Below are 14,717 nucleotides of genomic sequence, written 5' to 3'. Positions count from 1 at the left end.
GGAACATGGCACACACAGTCAGTCTGAGTTTTTTGCATGCTTAATATTATAAGTAGAAACCTTAGGTCTACATAGAATTAGCCAGGACAGGATTTTAAAAACCAGATCAAGCCAAATTGAAAGCTAGAATAGATAAAGATGAACCAGGAACTGGCATAAAATGTTCAGTCTGCCTTAGGTGGACACAGCGGCAGTATTCTGACCCCCATAACAGCAAATCATCAATTATTTGTAATGTGCATCTGTTATGTATTACAGCAATCCCAGATGCGAGGAAATGAAGTTATAGACAGGAATTTCAGCATCAAGGAAAAGTGGTAAGGGCACAGATTTGCAAGTGATGAGATGCAGGTTTTTACTTCAGATTTACTTCTCATGTCTACATCCACCAATATTAAATGGAAACAAAAAAGGACATAGAGGAGACAGCACTCATACTCCCTCCTAGGAAGTCCGTGCAATGATTCAGATGAAGTCTCTGAATAATCATTTGTGAGATTTGGAACAGCTAGTCAAATTAGAATTTAAACTAAGACAGCAGAGAATGTAGTTGAAAAGAAGCGCATACAGCAGCTGAAGGAGCATTACTGGGAGGGACCCTCCTTACTGTGAAGGCTAGGACTATAACAGCATTTAAAAGAGAACTGGATAAATTCATGGAGGTTAAGTTCATTAATGGCTATTAGCCAGAATGGGGTAAGGAATGGTGTCCCTAGACTCTGTCAGAGGGTGGAGATGGATGGCAGGAGAGAGATCACTTGATCATTACCTGTTAGGTTCACTCCCTCTGGGGCACCTGGCATTGACCACTGTCGGTAGACAGGATACTGGGCTGGATGGACCTTTGGTCTGACCCAGTACAACCGTTCTTATGTTCTAGCTACCTCATAAACATGTTTTTTCTTTTTATTTTGTAGAGCACATTTTCTGTAATAATTTTCAAGTACAGGAGTAAACTGACTGTACAAACGGAATAGGTAATATTCAGCACAATAAATGTGAAAGCTGTTGCCCTGTACAGGAACTCAAGTACAGCAGTCTGAAGAGACAGCACCTGACAAAAGCACTTCCGTAATGATCTATTTAGTGAGACATTGGATTACTAGACCTGGAAAGGCAAGCCTTGTATGAACAACAGAACAAGAAGAGCCCAGGAAGTGCCAGGGAGCGCTTCTTCCACTGTCACACAAACATACTTCAACCTTGACCAGCAGGGACCTTGTTTAGGGATAAAGTTGACTTTCCATGCTCAGCTAGTCCTGCCACACTACTCAAGTTAAAGTAGTCTGCAGGCTCCTTTCTTTAAATAAATACATAAATAAAAATCCTCCCTCTTCTAGATGCACCAAGCAAGAAAATGTCCAGGGTGTGTGCATACAAATAATGCACCGGAAAAAGCTCCCACCAGGAGCCAGAGAGAGCTCGAGAGAAACTATCTCTGAGCAGACTGAGTGACTAGGTAGCTGGGGTTACAAACGGTACGCTGAAAAACTCCCCCTGCAGGCAGATCAAGCAATTGTGAACAAGGGTCAGGGAAGATGTGAAGAACCCAGTCACAAATTAATCATATGGCCACAGGTGCCCAAGACGACACAAAAACTGTACAGATAAGCTTGAAATTTGATGCGCTATAAAGAGCCTGCTCTACCAATACAGGGTAGCAGACTGTTATAGTGAACAACAAAGAAATCTAAAGGCAACATATCAATGTTTTACTCATGCAGTATGTAAGGTGTTTTCAACTTGCATGCGTTCTTTGATCTGCCATCAAACACCTCCAGCTGTACATCATCGACAAAAAGATTGTTAAGTAACATTCCACTGTACACTGCACACAGTAAGTTATCTTGACAAGCTATTCTATCGTCCCATAGGAAAGGAATGCTTCACGCCTGCAAACGAAGTGGAAAGAGAACAAAGCAGGTAGACCTGGAAGGGTAGGGCATGGAAAATTTGCTCCTGGTTAGGAAAGAATATTCTAGCCTGAAGACTTCTAATGAGAGGATGCAAGAAGTTCCATACAATATTTTATACCTTAGCAAATTCAACATTCTTCTAATTTAAACTTACAGTCATTCTGAATTTTCTTTTGTCTAACAGATAAGATGTAATCGGTGCATTCCTTTCTCTAGAGGTTTCATAGAAAGAAACCTTTTTGTGGAAGTAATATCCATGGGGTTTGAAAGATAGTCTTTATATTAAACAAATTCTGGATTGGGTTACTCAAAGCATCAACCTGCTTATCAATCTAAAAGCTGCATCTTTAAAGGTCACAAGTGAAGGAAAAATCAGATAGACTCATTCTAATTCCTAGCAAACAGGAGCTCATTTCTCTCAATCCACCCTGCAGTGCTCAGTAACACGACCTTTCACTTAAAAAGAGAACAGCAGATTTCTGTCTCTCTCATGTGTTATCCTCCCTTCCTCTTTATAAATTAAATGCAGTCTTGATACAATCATAATATACGCTGCTCACAGTCCACTGAAAGGTTCCATACTTAAACTTTTTGGGGGAGGGGGGCAAGGGGATGAAGAAAGAACTCCCCAGCCCTCTGAATCATGAGGGGAAAAAGAACTCGTTGAAACTAGTTAGTTAAAGAGCAACTTTGTCATTAATCAATTAAACCTCACTGCAAAGGATATTACTACATATGCTATTGAGATGCATATGCATTTTGTTATATATTCCATATAAAATGTTAGTGGACTGATTACTTTATTAGTTTTTGGACTGGATAACATTAAATCCAGCACAGCCCATCTTTTCGTTGGCGAGTTAGAGAACATGTGTCATAGGGAGATCATGTAAAGGGATCCACATAATAGGATTCAGTTACAGATGAGAGTAAAGGTAAAGACTAGGGCTGTCAATTAATCGCTGTTAATTCACGTGATTAACTCAAAAATTAATCACGATTAATCAGAGTTTTAATTGCACTGTTAAACAATAGAATACTAATTGAAATTTAATAAATATTTTGGATGTTTTTCTACATTTTCATATATATTGTATTCTAGTTGTAATTGAAATCAAAATGTGTATTTTTATTACAAATATTTGCACTGTAAAAAATGGAAGAAATAGTATTTTTCAGTTCACCTCATACAAGTACTATAGTGCAATCTCTGTCATGGAAATGCAATTTACGAATATAGATTATTTGTGTTACATAACTGCACTCAAAAACAACATACAACTTCAGCACCTACAAATCTACTCAGTCCTACTTCTTGTTCAGCCAATCATTAAGACAAACAAATTTGTTTACTTTTACAGGAGATGCTGCTGCCCGGTTCTTATTTACAATATCACCAGAAAGTGAGAACTGGCATTTGCGTGGCACTTTTGTAGCTAGCACTGCAAGGAAATAGTTTATTTACCAAAAAATGTAATTTCAGATCAATCAAACCTATCTGAGAATTCAGGTTGAATTTGGTGAATAGTTTCAGCTTAAAAAAAAACTGTAAAAATTCAAAAAAGTAAATGTTTTTGTCTCAACATTTTCTAAACAAAACATCTAGAGTTTGTTTCAAAATTTATTCCAATTTAATTAAGAAAATGTAAAAACATGACAATGAAATTGTTTGTTTTAAATTTTCACAAAAAAACAGAAAAAAAAATCATTTTGGGTAAACCTGCAATGAATTTTTCTAGTGTTTCAGTTCAGCCACTGAAGCAAAAACTCAATTATTTGACCAGGTCTATTTGCAAGTTCTTGGAAGGAGAGCTAAAAATATCACAATTCTGCTGCCAGAACGCTCTATGAAATGCGCTGCTAAGTCATTGCTCAACATGTAGAAATTAAGAGTTGACTGTAATTCTTCTTTGGTTTTGTTTGTTTGCTTGTTTGATTGATTGTTTTTTGGGGGGGAGACAATATGGGGGGGGGGATTTTCAAAGAGTGATTTGTATCAGAGAGGTAGCCGTGTTAGTCTGGTTCTGTAAAAGCAGCAAAGAATCCTGTGGCACCTTATAGACTAACAGACGTTTTGCAGCATGAGCTTTCGGATGCATCCGACGAAGTGGGCATTCACCCACGAAAGTTCATGCTGCAAAACGTCTGTTAGTCTATAAGGTGCCACAGGATTCTTTGCTGCTTTCAAAGAGTGATTGTTCATCACCAAACCCATTTAAAGTATCTCAAGCTGGATGTGCAAAAACAGACACCTATTAAGACATTCGGTTTTTAATATCTTGGTCTTGTTCTCTTTGTGCAGTAAGAAACAACCAGGGAAACAAAAGGAACAGATTATCACAGCCTGCAATTTAACTGAGGAAGAAAGTTTATTTAGAAATAGGCTTAATATGATTTGGCAAGAAAGAAACCCACACATGCACCCATTTTGAATTAGTTACAATGCTGGCAATGAGAAAGACATTGGATCTTCTAGCTTTGTACAAACTAGCAATGGTCTTCCAGTGGTAGTGTGAACTTTTCCGAAGAGTTACACATTTATACGGACTACATCTTTCTTACACAAGCAGTACATAGCACATTTCCTATTGCTGCATTGCAATTATTGCTTAGAGTCTGTAGCAAGAGGAAATTAAAATGTCTGCAGCAGATTCCACACCATTTTCATTTCTTGGTTAGAAATACTAATGTACATAGCCCTGTCCTTAAATGTATTCCTCCAAACCTCAATTCCCTGCCATTGCAGGGCCTCAGGGATTGGTGAGCCTCAGTCCCTGCTATTCTCTGCGTGTGGCGCATAATAGTTCAGTCTCCCAAGGGCTGTAATCCCTTGGTCTAATTTTGGTTACTGGGTTTAGTGTGTGGGGTGTTGGTGGCCTGTGATACACCAGACTAATGATCCGGTGTTTCCCCCGGCCTTAAATTCTATGACTAACTGGATACTAAGAACACTCCCAATTAGCTAACACCATCATTAACCCTTTACGTTTGGAGAAATGGCTGTGGAAGGACAATCCTTTCCTGGGTGGCTTGGTTTGTAGACTCTTTGAATTGAGGTCAGGTCTTGCATGGCAATTCAGAGCACTACCACTGGATCACCAAGCTGGGGTTTATTTGCAAACGTAATTCAAGAAGGGAGCAGAAAAGTCAGGACAGCGAGGGTAAATACTGAAGCAAGCCTCCCTGATTCTTCATTTCCTTGAGTCAGACAAGGCTTATAGCAGGGCTCTACAGCAAAGTGCAGCTGCCTGGTATTATGACTGTAGCTGAGCTCAGTTCCGAGTACCTGTACGTGTGTTTCTCTCTACACAAGAGAAAACGCACTACAACCATGTGACTGAAACCAGTACGATTCCCCAGACACTTTGTAATGTATCTTAGACGCGGCACATAGAACAATCTCTGGCAGAGGTAGGGAGAGACTGAATGAGCTCAGAAGGGATTTGACTGTTATCAAGGAGACCAATTAGTCCCCCCAAGCTGAAGCAGATGCTTCCTACCTTGTAATCCTGCAACATGAGGCCCTGAAACCCTTAATTGTGTGGTGCCCAAGGAACCTCAGACTTACTTGGCCTACTGATTGGTACCCCACCCTCACTCTCACATTTACTGTAGCAGAAAACAGCTTCGTGAACACACTCAAGGGTTCCAACCAAATAAGAATCTGTTTTCACCCAACGAACATGCCCCACCCCTCCGCCCCACTCCACATTCTCCTATGCGTTCCCATAGCGGGAAATCAGCAGAATGGTTTCTGCTCCACTAAACATGTAGCCGTCAATTAACTCCTCATGGAACGATGAGGCATACGTTAATAATAAAGTCTTCTACAGTACACACATCCCCCACGGAACAGACTACATTAACGGTGATCAGCCAGGGTAGACGGCAGAGTGGCACTGACAGAGATGCCTATGATCACAGATACCTAGGTGAAGCAATCAGAAGGTGGACGGACAGACAGATGTTCAACTGCACGATAAAGAACAAGATCCATACGAGAAGATTGCTTTGATCCTTATAGATATTGGTATAATGAAGCCCTGGATAACCATCATTGCTTCTGTCTGCTCACATCTCCACCAGGAATTTTATACAGAAAAACAAGGCAACAGAAACAGAGCCACTGACAACTAGTCAAAGGTATTGTCAGTTTGTTGCTGATTAGTCCACAAATACAGCCGTATGTGTTATGGGCCTGACACAGCCTCTATAGTCATCTCAAAACAGATTTTGTAACAATATTCAGCATCCCTTTTACTGCCAAAAATGGGAAACTAACAGTTCTCACTACATCATCTTACACAAGGGTATGTAGGTTTTATCAAGATATCGAAATGAAAATTGTTTAAATATTTGTCGGTGACAGCGTTAAAGCTCAAGGCAGTGTGCAGGGTGCATGAGGGTGCTTGTATTTACATCACATTTGCCAAGTCTTGCTTTTTTGGGTTCTGGGGAAGGAGCTGGCAGCTGAGTAACTAACCTCACCGCAATATCTCTAACACCTTTTCCACTTCTTTGGTCAAAGGGAAATGCATATCTTAATTACAATTTCAAAAGCAGATGGACCACTCTAGCTAATAAAACACTCTCCTGGAGTCAACAAGTCGCCTCATCTAGCAAGCAAGTATAGTTCCATATGTTCATGAATTATTGATCTCTACCACAGGAGCAATGACAACTGTGCAAAGTAGCTCACTAAGCCAATACATTACTCTCGTACATATTAAAGAGAAGGAGAAAGCAACATCGGAAAACCTAGATCACCAAAAGAAACATGCCTGCTTTAAGAATTCTGGCTTAGTTGTACAATCCAACGACTCTGCCACCCATATCTTTACCATTATTAATTTATTATTATTAACAACTCAATGCTTTTAAGTAACTCGGTGTCAGTCTGGAAAACACTTCTCAGAATGTTTCTTAGTCTGACACCCAACACCACGGGCCTGCTGCCAACTCTCATAGCCTCGTATCACAGACAACACATGCCAAATGAAGAGAATGGCATATATCTGTCAGTCTGAGAGACAGCAGCTATTCCTGGATTGGATTTACATGAACAGTTTCCTGCACACCGCTTGAAATCTTCGTATTATACAAAAAACTTAAGTTACCTGAATCCTGTCAGGTCAGACTAGTTCAGAATACTAATAGTAAGCAGACATCATAAGGGCACTTGTCGGATGTATTTAAAAGAGCCGCGACACTTAGCTCATGTCTCGTCTCTTTCCAGAGTTAATTAACTCATTACATGAATCTGACGAAGTGGGTATTCACCCACGAAAGCTTATGCTCCAATACATCTGTTAGTGTATAAGATGCCACAGGACTCTGTCGCTTTTAACTCTTATGCTCTTTCAAAAAATATTTTCTATCTCTAACTAAAGGTAAGGACAGCGAACCTAACTTTTCAAGCAATTCAGAGCAATTGCAAGGCTCAAGGAGTGCTGCTGATCAGATACCAAATAAAAAATTAACGAGTTTCCCTTCTATGCTTAGGTGTTTTGCACCTTGTTAGCACTGATTGTAGTCCCAATTCAGCAAGTTTTCCCACTGAAGTCACTGGAGTAACTCACATACTTAAACTTATATGCATTGTTGGAGCCATGTTGGTCCCAGGATGAGACAACGTGGGTGAGGTAATATCTGTTCACCTCACCCATCTTCGCATGCTTAAAGTTAGGCATACGCTTAGGCGCCTATACTGAGTCAGGGCCTATACTCTTATCTGTTTACAGAGAAAACTAACTTTGCTTTCAGCCTTGAGGGAATTTATCTCAAAAAGTCCATGCGTTTACTTTCTACATTCTATGTAACAGCTAGGTTTGACAGATACCAAAGATGTGCATTCTTTAAACATAATAAATGGCAGCCCCTGGTGCTGTAAAAATAATGATGCCTAAATGAGCAAAAAAAAGAGGCTCAGTGCATAAATATATATGAAGTCTCTATGAACAGTTTTTAAATTTTGTTTAGAATGTAGAAATAGCTCATGGAGGGCCTGTCCACCTAAGACTTAAGTTTTTTTGGTAATTCAGTATTCTATACCCACAATTTTGCAGTTTGACCTATTTTTCTTGAGTGTGGACTGCATTATAGCACCTTATTGAGCAGAAGCAAGTGTGAGATGGCCTTAGAAGTCACCATCAATACAGTAATCATTCTTTCTGATAGAGGTGATACAGAGCACTGACACGTGAGCCACTATTTTCCCCCTTAAAACGTTTTTTTTTCTCATTGATATGAAGATGGAAACAGAATCCTCTGTCTTGAATTTGAAACGTTTTTAAAAAGATAGACAGAAACACATTTGGTTTCACATTTCAACATTTACAAAGTGTGTTCAAGGAATCTAAATCAGCCAAACGGGAAACATGTTTTAGAGTAATATTTCTATAAAAGCAGTCAAAATTCCCTTCTGATTGAAACTGCTATTTCAGATTAGCTACTTTAAGTGTATTATACAGGCAAATGTAACAGTTTTCACTTTATCCAGCCAAAATTAGGCTATAAATAGGGAAACTGAAACACGGCAATTGATCTAAAAGGAAAAATATCTGAGCTGCTCTCATACTGAGTGCATGTTTCTAAAAATGAGTTCTTGCAAGTAAAGATTTTTTTCCCCAGGATTTTGAAAATAATTGCAAGCTTTAACAACAGTATCCTACACACCTACACCATGTTTTTCAAACAGGTGTAGACATGAGACCCCTTGGATTATTTGGTATTTGATAGTTTTTCTATTGGGGATTTGCTCAGGCTATTTTAAAAACAAATTATTTTCTTTACATCTGGTATTTAGGGTAATTGCTTGGAATAAGTGTTAAGTATTCAGATATTTTGAAAGTTTGCAGTATAAAACAACATGGGGTTTGCAATATTAGTTTAAGATTGCAAGATAGCAAATCCTTGCAGACTGTAAACTTATTTTTGGTGGCCTAGGAATCCCAGACACACATCAACAGACTTTCCCCTAAATCAAGGCTACCCAGTTGTCCCACACTCTTGTAAAGGTACAACTCAAAATACTAGAAGATAAATGTGCCAATATGCAATGCCCTCACCTAGGCCTAAAAGTATGCTAAAAACAAAACAAAACAAAACCACAACTCTTATACAGTAGCTCAGGTATCCTCAACAAGAACACAGAAGGAAGCTCTTACCTGGTCAATGAGCCAGTTTGCAATGAATAGTATACACTGTAGGGGACAGTTTGGCATTTCTATCCTTGGCCATCTCAAATAACACAGTTTACACAAACTAGACTAACTATATAGAAATTACAATTGCAACCAGAACATATCAAATGAAGTTATTCTATCATCCTGAAAAAGTACACAAACATGCTACTTAGTTCATCCCTAGTTAGGCTAGGAGGATTTACTTCAAACACTTGGGGGTCTCAAGTGCTGTAAAGTGTGTGATAAAGTCTTGTGATTAGATACTTCTCTTCCAGTCTCCCTTGCATTCCACCCTCTCTCTCTCTTCAGTCCCAAAAACAAATTTGTAAACTAACATATCGTTAAAGTTGTTTAACTGCACTTCTTGGCAATGGGATACCTAAAAATCAAGGAAGACCCCAAGCTGGCCAACATAAGCATTCACGCTAACCTCATCGCACACATTTCCACCCGTTTACCACAATACCCAAGTATACTCAGACACCTTAGCTTCCCAGCACACTCACTTAATGCACTCATCCAATTTATCAAAATGACACAGACAAAAGCCTATCTCTGACCTCAGCAAGACAGATAATTGATAAGATACACTTAATTTGTGCGTGGGTAAGTAGAGATCAGAGTTTAGTGGAAGTATAAAAAATGGCATGGGTACATGATGAGCAGAATCAAAGGCGAGTTTGTTGTGAAGCTGCAGGGTCTCTTCAAGGCGAAGAGATAAGGACTTTGCAGCGTTCCTACACTGGCAAGCGCTCCTTGGAATGAACTTCCTGTGGTTTGTGAGTAGGAAACCCTGCTCTAACAGATTTGAGGAAGCCGGGAGCGAGGATGAGCTGCTGGGTTTCAGAAGTGGTATGAGATGGAGATGATGAATGGGAGCCTGGATGGATGGGGGATATGATCACATGCAGAGGGAGCAGAACTAGACAGGCACACACTACGTCCCTCACTGCCCACATCTCCTATCTATGCTCCCTGGCCTCTCGTCAGCTGCTATGCCTCCCCTCTTCTCCAACCACTGACACATTCCAGCAAGGCACTTACTAAGCCTAAGCAACTCATTCCCACTGGACTCCCTTGGGTGGCCCCCTTTGGCAAGCCACTGGGAGGTTCATCACAGGATGCAGCCGCTTGAGCAGTGGACCTGCTGACCCCTTCCCCTCGGTACCCTGCCTTCTTACTGTCAATGGAAGGGGCAACGCCAATTTTTCAGACACACAGAATTTGCTGCTCAACTCCAAAAGCAGCTGCTCAGTTTTGATGACACTCCTGTGGTCCACCAAAAAGTGGAGAGGGAGAACATGTTGCAACCGACGCTAGGAAGTCTCAAAAGCAGGATCATGGTACTCAGGCTGCACGTGTGCTAGAGAAGCTGGGCTGGTCGGGGCATGGAGCGGGATGGGAGCAATAGAATTTGCTCGGGTGGGGAGCTAGCAATGGCTGCAGGCAGGATCCAGAGCATCAGGCAGGGCAGGAGAGCTGGTAAGTAAGGGGAAATAATGTCTGCAAATGGAAGCAGCTGGCTCATCTGATCAGTTTCACTGGGTTTCCCTGGCAGAACTAACTTTAGCTTTGGACGAATCAGGAGGAAAAATTTCTGATAAAGTTGAAAATTTGGAAAAATAATATGGTCTCTGGGACATTTCCTTTCCTACTGATGGAGGGAGCGGAAGTATTTTCTCTGTTAAAGCCAGATTTTGGAATCCTAAAAGTGTAACCTTAAAAAAAGTCAAGACAGGTGCATGACAATGGTCTTTGAATGAGCCTCTCTCAGAATTCCACAGCAGTGCTATCACATGCATTAAACAATATCCTGCACGCCAGCAACTGAATACAACAATATAAGGACCTACGTCAACTGTTCATTGGAAGGGGGAAATTCTCTTTTGAACAGATTCCTGGATGATAGAGAAGAAATGCATAAACTTAGCATGCAAGTAGAAAGAGATTGTCCTGTTGGCAAAGCCTGCTTGTACAGATGAATTCAGGGTTGCTGGGACTAAGAAGAACCATAAGAAAACTAAAAGGATGAACAAAGACATATAAGACTTGAGAGATTGTCTCTGCTGGTGATCACATCCAGCTAGCAGTGTCAAGTGAATACATTCAGAGATCTTAGAGTAATAACCTAATACATCTCAGATCCAGGCCTCTCAGTGAAGTAGCTACTACTGTGGTGTGAGAGGCTGTGAACAGCTCTTTACGGAGATCTCCCTTATAAAACTTTGAAGTGCAGGAAGTGATCCATCTGGTAGCAGATGGGCCAGGCAGGTACGCCTCCTTGCTACCTCACACAACAATGACTTTTAACACAGTTTTCTCCTTTTCAAATTAATTAATTCTTTCTTGATCCTCAAACATTTCTGTTTCATTGATTTGGAAGGGGGTGCTTAGTTTTACTTACAATTTCAGTAATATAATGAATGAAATAAGCAGTCAAATAAATACAGTGTGTCAGACATAAAAAGAAAACAGACAGAGTTGAGGAACTATAGATCCTGGGTTATAAGGAGCGAACACCCATACCATTATAATAAATGACATTTTTTAGTCTGCATCCTGCTTGGCCTAGCTCTTCTCAAATAGTACAGCTGTTTACCTAGAAAAGGCAGTGAGTGTGTTTTTCCTTCATGCTTTTACTCTTAATCTACAGTGTTTCCACAATAAGCATTTCATTTTGCAACCATTCGCCCTGACCCTGCAAGAAGTTGTGTGTGGTCAATGGGATCTGCCTGCATGGAGTTCATTACAGGATTAAGGCCATAGCGATAAAATACATTGTATTGACGGAAATTATGGGATTTACTTATAAATAAATCTCTCGCTTTGCTTAAGTTCAGCAATTCAGGACAATGCCTTAATGGGCTTTTGGTGTATGCAGACCTCAAATTAAAACAAGATGATTCAAGTTATTTTTATTTTCGAGAGTGTGTAGAAATAGATGAATGTCTGACTGCAGTGAATAATCTGTGCTAAGATTTGGGATGATATTTCTAGGGGAAGAGGGGCAGCATTTTATTTTAAATTAATTTGGACTAAAGATCCTGGCTCTAAAACCTAGAGACAGCTCGTCCTTAAAGACATCTAAAAGGGAGGGTTGTTTGTTTTGTTTTGTTTTTTTAAGCGAGTCAATACAGTATATTAAATGATCAAAACAAAGAACAAAGGACCAAGTTAAATGGATGCCACCAATTTATTGTTTTACAGTTCCAAACTTTAAAATCTTGGTTCTGTCTGAAAATATTGTGCTTATTGTAACTACATGAAAAACAAAATGACTACCACTGTCCTGCTTTACAAGTGTACTGACTTTCTGCAGCTGACAGCACTATGTATAGTTGGTTTTACTATTCCTCTTTATAGCCAGTTTCTAACTTGCTGAAAGACCCTTATACATCAGCAGGGGAGTGTGCTTGTGCACCCCCCGAACATTATGTATCCACACACACTAGTTTAAAAAGCTCCCTTTACACCAGTGGCTCTCTCAAACTTTTTTCCTGGTGACCCCTTTCACATAGCAAGTCTCTGAGTGCGACCCCCTCTGACAAAATTATATATTTAACATCATTATGAATGCCAGAGGCAAAGCAGGATTTGGGATGGATGCTCACAGCTCGTGACCCCCATGTAAAAACCTTGCGAGCCCCTGAGGGGTCCCGACCCCCAGTTTGAGAACCCCTGCTTTACACAGCAGGCACTAAGACTGCATTTTTTTTAACTTCACTAATTTAAAAAACCAAAACTAGTTAACAGTGCTTCTAAACCCTGCTAGACCAGTTGAAGTTACTATGCATAAATGGTTGATATGGCATGGGTTACAGGGACTTTTAAAAAGCATGTGATGCTTAGCTACCTGAAAATTTAATCCTGAGAATGTCAATAGCTGACAGAGGGACCCATAAAATGTTCTATGCCCTTCTCAATCCCAGTTAGAAATGGTGATCAAGTATCCACAATATAAAGCATATACGGGTTACAGAAGGAACCATCCACCAGCTGTAACTAAGAGACAGCAACAGACGAATAAACTTAAATTTTTGTTGCTGGAACCAAAGCCAAACTAAGTGAAAATGCTCTACGGAGAATGCAGGGGTTGCAGATTGCTTTTTGTCCTCGCCTGCCTGCAGAAAACAACTACCCTGCAAGCTTAGACTGGTAGGCCTACAGATCAAATAATTAGGGTTGTAAATTTCCTCCATGTACAAGCCAAAACTCTGTACTCCAGCAAGAGAATGCAATGGTAACTGTACAATACTAGTGTGAAATCCCTATTTACCCCACCCGCCTTTTCAGTACAGTGAAAAGTGTACTGCTTTTGTAAAATTACTCTGCGAGAAGCTGCATTACGAAGGCTTTCATTATGGATGCGAGAGATAAAACCTTTCGTTTCTACAGGACAATGACCAAATCTACTTGAATATTAAGTACAAATTGCCTGGTTAGAATAATAAATGCAGGATTCAGGGTATAAATGTCAGACACGCACAACATATATTCCTTTGTGATCCAAGCCTCAGATTTAAAAAGGTCGGGGGGGGTAAGGAGGCACAGGGCGGGGGGCGGGGATTCAGAGGGGGGAGAGGATCCTTGTCTGCCTGCAGATAAACTTAAGTAAATAATGTTTGCTATAAACTCTAAATGAAGAATGACAGTTAAATTTTATAATCATCTTCACAGCTTCAGGACTTACTTTATATTTTCTCAGGCTCATGACCCAAGGGTTGCCATAGCAACTAGGAAATCCTACCTTATCTGACTCTTACATTTACATTCCTTACGGCTGCTTCCCTTTATGAATTAAATCCATCATGGCCTTCTATTCTCAATGTAAGAAATTCTTCGGATTATCTTGCAGAAACAAGGATCAAATACTTTGATTGAAACACACTATGCTAAAGCTAATTGAATGGTGGTTTTCTTGACGGAAAGATATGACCGTGGCACACATAAATGACTCATCCGATTTTGTAGTTACTCGCTTTTTGCGCGCACACACACACACACAAAGTTAATATGATGCAAATGTGAACCTTGTAGTACGCCCTAGTTAATGGAAGCCAATTTAAAACTGAGCACTGAAGGTCTCAGGCTATGTCTACACTACGAGCTAGGGGTGCGATTCCCCAGCTCATGAACGCATATTGCACTAGCTCCAGGCGAGCGAGCCCAAATATAAATAATAGTGTAGCCATGTTAGCGCTGGTTGCAGCAACGGAGGTACTCAGCTGTGCCTCCACGACCACTACTACAGCTACATTGCTATTTATACTCACGCTAGCTCAAGGAGTATGTGTACATGAGCAGGGAAATCACACCCCTATCTCAATGTAGACATAATCCCAGTGTGGCTGACAAACAGTTCAACTGGACAAGAATCCAGTGTAACTGCACAGGTGAAGACAAATGAGGGGAAGGCTGTAAATTCACTGAATAACCACTGTGAAAGTGCAGCTCTTTCAAGCCTTTGCAATTTTCCCTTTTACCTCAAGTCTTCCTCCAAGGGATGAGCCAGCTGCAACGCATGCTGAGCTCAGGAAGCTGCATCCCAGTTCATCAGACGGGATCTGGCCAAAGACAGGGACCCTTGATGTCTAAGTATAACACTGCGACAGCTGTT

The 14,717-nt window shown here is 40.4% G+C and overlaps 1 protein-coding gene across 5 annotated transcripts in view; it reads right to left on the bottom strand.

The window, feature by feature from the left end:
• CADM1 (cell adhesion molecule 1) overlaps positions 1-14,717 on the bottom strand; it is a 288,701-nt gene that overhangs the window by 124,034 nt on the left and 149,950 nt on the right. The gene's annotated exons all lie outside the window — the stretch shown is intronic.

The sequence above is a fragment of the Mauremys mutica genome, chromosome 22 (assembly GCF_020497125.1).
Source record: "Mauremys mutica isolate MM-2020 ecotype Southern chromosome 22, ASM2049712v1, whole genome shotgun sequence".
NCBI lineage: Eukaryota > Metazoa > Chordata > Testudines > Geoemydidae > Mauremys > Mauremys mutica.
Note: the sequence above shows the minus strand (reverse complement) of the source record. Positions and strands in the feature narration are given on the sequence as shown.